Source organism: Bubalus kerabau, chromosome 7 (assembly GCF_029407905.1).
Source record: "Bubalus kerabau isolate K-KA32 ecotype Philippines breed swamp buffalo chromosome 7, PCC_UOA_SB_1v2, whole genome shotgun sequence".
NCBI classification, from domain to species: domain Eukaryota; kingdom Metazoa; phylum Chordata; class Mammalia; order Artiodactyla; family Bovidae; genus Bubalus; species Bubalus kerabau.
Genome location: NC_073630.1, coordinates 64,338,516 through 64,344,260, shown reverse-complemented (window position 1 = coordinate 64,344,260; position 5,745 = coordinate 64,338,516). Strand labels below are relative to the sequence as shown.

Here is a 5,745-nt window from a genome sequence, read left to right as displayed (position 1 = left end):
ATAGAAAACAACAAATTAGAAGGCAGCCAGGCGACAGAGTCTTCAGAAAGACAAAGTCAATAGAAGCTCTTAGGTGGGGAAGAGCTCTTACATTCCCTAAGCACTTTGATTCTAGTTGGTTCTCAGTTTATCCCTCTATTTCTTTTTGAACCAAGTAGTAAGTTTTAATAGAGGGTGAAGAGCCCTGTGATGTGGTCTGAGGGCCGGTATCACTGACTTTTCTCAGACTCTTCCCCACAGAGGCTCTGGCACAGACCCTGCTCAGAGATTGGTTTGAGTGAGGCGGTGCCAAGATAGAGTCCAGGACGGCAGGAACCCACCATTCACACTTATTTCCATATGTTGTCTAATCTGCCACTATAAACTGGAGCCACTTCAGACAGGTCTAGAGCACGCACCTTCCTTTCCTGTTGGCCCAGGGGCAAGGAGATGAGAGATTTTCCCAGGAGTTTTGCACTGGGCTTTATTGTTCAGAAAGCTCAAAGTGATTTCCATTTTCTATCATTTAAATCAGGGGTGAGGCATGGGTCTGCACTAATTATAGATCAGAAGAGTCCAAAATTGTGTCATTAGTGAGGAGGAAAATTGAACACTTGGATATATATAAATAAGTCCCTGGACCAGTTGTTCTCAAATGTTAGAATCACCTGGAAGGCTTGTTAAAACAGATCACTGGGCTCGCCTCCAGAGTGTGATCATTTACCTTTCTAACCGGTTCCCAGGTGATGCTGAGCCTGCCAGCTCAAACACCACACTTTGAGCACTGTTGCCCTGGACCATAAACTTCTTGTACAGAAGGAACTGACCTTTTATTTCTGGATGTGCAATGCCTAGCACGTAGGAGGTGCTCATGTATGCCTTTTTATTGGAATTACATAAAAGTTCATTACAATTCTTAGAAAAGTTATTCAAAAAGTCATTCTAGAATTGAGGTATAGGAGTTGCTTGTATATTTTTGAGATTAGTTGTTTGTCAGTTGCTTCATTTGCTATTATTTTCTCCCATTCGAGACACTGATGTATAGAACAGTCTTATGGACTCTGTGGGAGAGGGAGAGGGTGGGAAGATTTGGGAGAATGGCATTGAAACATGTATACTATCATGTATGAAACGAGTCGCCAGTCCAGGTTCAATGCACGATACTGGATGCTTGGGGCTGGTACACTGGGACAACCCAGAGGGATGGTATGGGGAGGGAGGAGGGAGGAGGGTTCAGGATGGGGAACACATGTATACCTGTGGCAGATTCATTTCAATGTTTGGCAAAACCAATACAATATTGTAGTTTAAAAATAAAATAAAAAGTCATTCTATCATGTGGGTGTAAGGGCATTTTTTGTATCTCTGGATTAAGTAAAACAAATCTTCATAGAGCTTAGTTCTCCCATCTTCACCAGCAGTTTCTAATGAGAAGAGTAACTCAGATAATAGTTTCTAGCAACCACAGTCTAGAGATACAGATCATTCAAGTAAGTGCAGGAAAAAGAACTTTGCCTGGTGGCGACCATAAACTGCTCTTGATGTTGTATTTGCTTGGTTCCAAGTGATAGAAACACTTCTCTAAGCAACAGAGAGAGAAAGAAGAACTTACTGGTTTGCAGAACTCAAGAAGAGTTAAAACAACCAAACCCAGCAGACATGTGACTGAGCTCAAGACTGGAGCCAGGGCCCTAAAACCAGCCAGTGGTCCTTTCTCTCTCTTGGTCGCTCTTCTTTGTCTCCCCATTTTGGCTCTGTGGGTTGTCACTGTAGACTGGTTTTCTTCATATGACAATAAATTGCAGGAAGACACCCAGCTCAGCTGAGATTGGGGTGTGGGTTCACAGAAGAAAATGATGTCTTCCACAGGGGCCACGTGGGTGAGGAAGGGCAGCGGCTCTCACAGGAGTGGGTGCTGGACCTGTCAGTCACTGCCGTTTTGGCCAGTGAAAACCTATGTACGTGTTGAAAGGTCTTTTAGTAAATAGTCTTCTAAACCTTCAGTACCAACCAGATGTAATAACAGTCAAACACAAATACTAACAGATCACTGGAGAGCAGCTGAAGCCTGCAGCCAAGAGAGAAGACCACCCTGGAATTGAGATGTACTTGAGACATACTCCAAACTACCGATGGGATATTGCATCTTAGTGCTTCTTTAAATCATACTCTCAAATGAGGGGATTATGAAATGCAAGGCAGAAGTTCTCTAATATATACCAGATCCTACTCACTAGCAAACCATGTTTTAAAGGATGTCAGCACGGCTTTCCTAGCTCTTTGCAAGAGAAGGTTCTTCTCTTCCATCTCCACATAGACCTGAAGACAAGACAAAATATTTCCTCTATCTTTGGCTAACCTGAACCTGCCTGAATTTTCCATTTTGAAAAATCCTAGCACGTGAGGCAGATTCCCAAATAAAATGGCAGTCAATACGACCCATTGTCCTTTAGACATACATGAAAATCAGGTCATTCTTTCTACTCTCTGTTAGTTGTGAATGCTTCCTATTTTAAGTACAATAATGTCTTTTAGTTTAGATGAAGGCCCAGGGACAGAGATTCTTTAGGAAGAAAGACTGAACTGTAGCAAACACTAGGATGCCGCTATTAAGGCATAAAACACAAGTTCAAGCTTACTTTGAAAATGAGTAAGTTTTTTTTCCCCAAAGCGCTGACTCAGGTGCTAGGTTGGAAGGATGCAACAGCACAACGGCTGTCTCTGCCGAAACAGGTCACCAGTGCCGATTCCAGGGGACACCAACATTTTCAGCCGGGGACTGCTGTGGTAGCCTCCTGTTGCACATGGCAATCAGTCACTCAAAAACCTCGGAGGTTTCCTATCGTGTTTTTAGGCTGAAATTTAATGTTTACTTTTCTCTGTGCTCCACCTTCATACTCTATTATTGTTGAAGACGGAAATCTCGCAGGTAGATCAAAATGAGTTGATCTGAAGAGAAATCAGACTATGAATAAATAATATTCAACAAAAGAAAAATACGGGGGAAAACTTGACAATCACCAAAATAAAGTACATTATGAAACCGTGAATTTTTTTCTAATAGCAAAATGGAGAGTAGAACCAAAAATAATAAAAGATTAATTAAGTCATGTGAAGCAGATCTTAATAATTAACAACAGGCGTAGAAGTAGAAAGTGTTTATTTGATGATGGCAAGACCACTGGAACATAATTTGCAGGATGCAGATATATACACATCAAAATGCCTTGATTATTATCTATACAGCTGTTTATAGTCCTCTTATAAATTTAGACTTACCATCATTTTGGTATTTCCAAAGAGACATGGTCTATTCCAATCATTAATTATATCAACAATTATAAATCTCCATTCTATGCCAAGCCCTTGAGGTAACTGCTGGAGATAAAACAATAAATAAAGCTCCTGTCTCCAGAAGTTCTCCATCTAGCCAGGAGACAGACACATAAATAAGGAATTTGAAGGGAGATTACTAATCCTTACAATGTAATTGTCTCCTTCACAGCTAAGCACATTCAATAACCACTGAACTGTGAACCCTACCTGACCACGGCACCAAGATTCTAGGGACCAGAACAGGCAAGCCATTAATACGTAGGCGGCACTGATGTGGGTTACTGCTTTGGCCAGACTTCTCTTTGTCTGGATCTGGAATGTATTTGATCTGAGGACTGCTCAAGGCGCTGTGGGACAACAGGCCATGCCTGTGTCTCTTCCCTTCTACACATCTAACATAAGAGTATCCGGGGAATTCCCTGGCTGTCAGGTGGGTAGGATTTGGCACTTTCACTGCCATGGCCTGGGTTCGATCACTGGTCAGGAAACAACGGAATATTATTCAGCCTTAAAAAATAAGGAAATCCTCTCATTTGTGATAACATGACACAATCTGGAAGACGTATGCCATGTGAAGTAAACCAAAGACAAATATAGCATGATATCACTTACATGAGGGGGAAAATGTCAAACTCCTAGAAACAGTAGACAAGTGGTTGTCAGAGGCTCTGAGGTGGGGAAAACAGGGAGACTGGTTAAAAAAAAAAAGTACAAATTTTTAGTTATGAGAAAAATAAGGTCTGAGGATCTAATGTATAACATAGTAATTATGTTTTTAACACTGTATGTGTAATTGAAATTTACTAAAAGAGTAAAACTTAAATGTTCTCTCCAAAAAAAAGGTAAATAGGTGAGATAATGGAGAATAATATGCTAATTAACTAGAGGGCAGGGGTCCTTTTACAATGCATATATATACCAAATCACCATTGTACACTCTGAACACCTTGTAATTTTGTCAGTTATACCTCAATAAACTGGGAGAAGGGAGAAAATAGGGAAGTAGAAAGACGAAAGGATGTCCGCAATAATAATTCACCCTGGTTATTCCTCATACACAGAGGTAGTACCTTAAGGGACAAAAAGCTGTCGATGTTTAGACCCTACCCCAGAATCGGCATCTTTGGGAGAAGGGAATTTGATTCTATTTTAAGCCTTCAGAAGTTTTGTAGAAGAGCCAACCAATATCAAGGACTGAACTAGAGAGCGCTTCTTAAATTTGCCTGCTTCAAAGAATCAGCTGGGTAGCTTAAACCTGCCGAGTCCCATCTTTATTCTGGAGACTCTCTGGTGTTGGTTCCAGAATCAAGCTTAAGAGAGCCCCAAGAGTTTTTTTTAGATTGAGCAACTCTGGGAAGCACTAAACTAGACTGGATTTCCCAAACTTCTCTTGCAATAAGAATCACCTGGGGCTCTAGTTGGAAAGAAAATTTCTTTGCTCCCAACAAGATCAACAGAATGGAAATTTCTGGCTCAGCATTCTGGCAGCCTAATTATTTAATAAAGACCTCCACTTGACTCTTATTATCTCAGAAATTGTAACAAAGGCTCACTGATGCCCAACTTTGACTTGTCATTAAAATCACCTGGGAACTGTTTGACACAAGCATGTGGGTGATTGCACGTGTCTGTATTAAAATACACAAACATGAAATTTACACATAAGTGTCACATTTGTGACATTTAATACATTCACAATGTCATGCTATCATCACACTTAGCTCCAGAACATTTTCATCACTCATCTAGGGATTTTTAAAAAAAACAGATGCCTAGTCTGTACCCCAATCAAATGAATCAGACTCCCCAGGGCGGGACTCAGGCTTCAGTGCTCTTTAAAGCATTCCAGCTGATTACAATGCACAGTCAAGTTTGGCACCACTTGGGATTCCTACATTCCAAAAGCCTGTGTTAATTAGTCCCACCAGGGTCTCTCATCCTGGTCCTCTGCTCTCTAAGTACATCCTCGCTTTGCTCTATGACATTCTCTTTTTAATACATTTGATTCTTGTGCCCCATCCAGACCCTTAAATTCTTATGTCCTTCTCAGAAATGATGACCAGATTTCCTATTGCTTTTGTACCCCTCCCGGGGGCCTAGTCATGGGCATGATTTCAAAGATTCACATTCAGTCGAATGAGTTTATTTAGAATAACCTTATAATGATATTTATAGGAAGGAATTGTTTTGAACTAATTTGGTTAACATAGATGGAGAACCGATTATGTGCCAGGCATTGTGCTAGCCCAGGCCCTACTCTTACGGTGAGAACGGAGAAAAAAGGCAGATACAGGACAAGATGGCCTAAACTGGGACATTCCATCACAGCAAGATGAAAATAGGAATACATCAACAGACCTATCTAAACCAGGATCCAGAGACTTTTTCTGTCAAGGGCCAAGGATAGGTTTCTTTGCTTTTGGGGTCATA

General features: G+C 41.0%; 1 long non-coding RNA gene across 3 annotated transcripts; it reads right to left on the bottom strand.

Annotated features, from left to right (window-relative positions):
- Positions 1-465: 465 nt before the first annotated feature.
- On the bottom strand, positions 466-4,795 carry LOC129657800 (uncharacterized). Of its 3 annotated transcripts, none has more exons than XR_008717116.1 (4): positions 4,386-4,795; positions 3,928-4,006; positions 2,619-2,928; positions 466-1,933 (listed from the first exon to the last, which is right to left on the bottom strand). It is a non-coding gene; the product is annotated as an uncharacterized LOC129657800 (long non-coding RNA). The 3 variants fall into 3 exon arrangements; XR_008717117.1 differs by lacking the exon at positions 466-1,933 and adding an exon at positions 3,259-3,354 and having other exon boundaries at positions 2,100-2,928; XR_008717115.1 differs by lacking the exon at positions 466-1,933 and having other exon boundaries at positions 2,100-2,928.
- Positions 4,796-5,745: the final 950 nt, after the last annotated feature.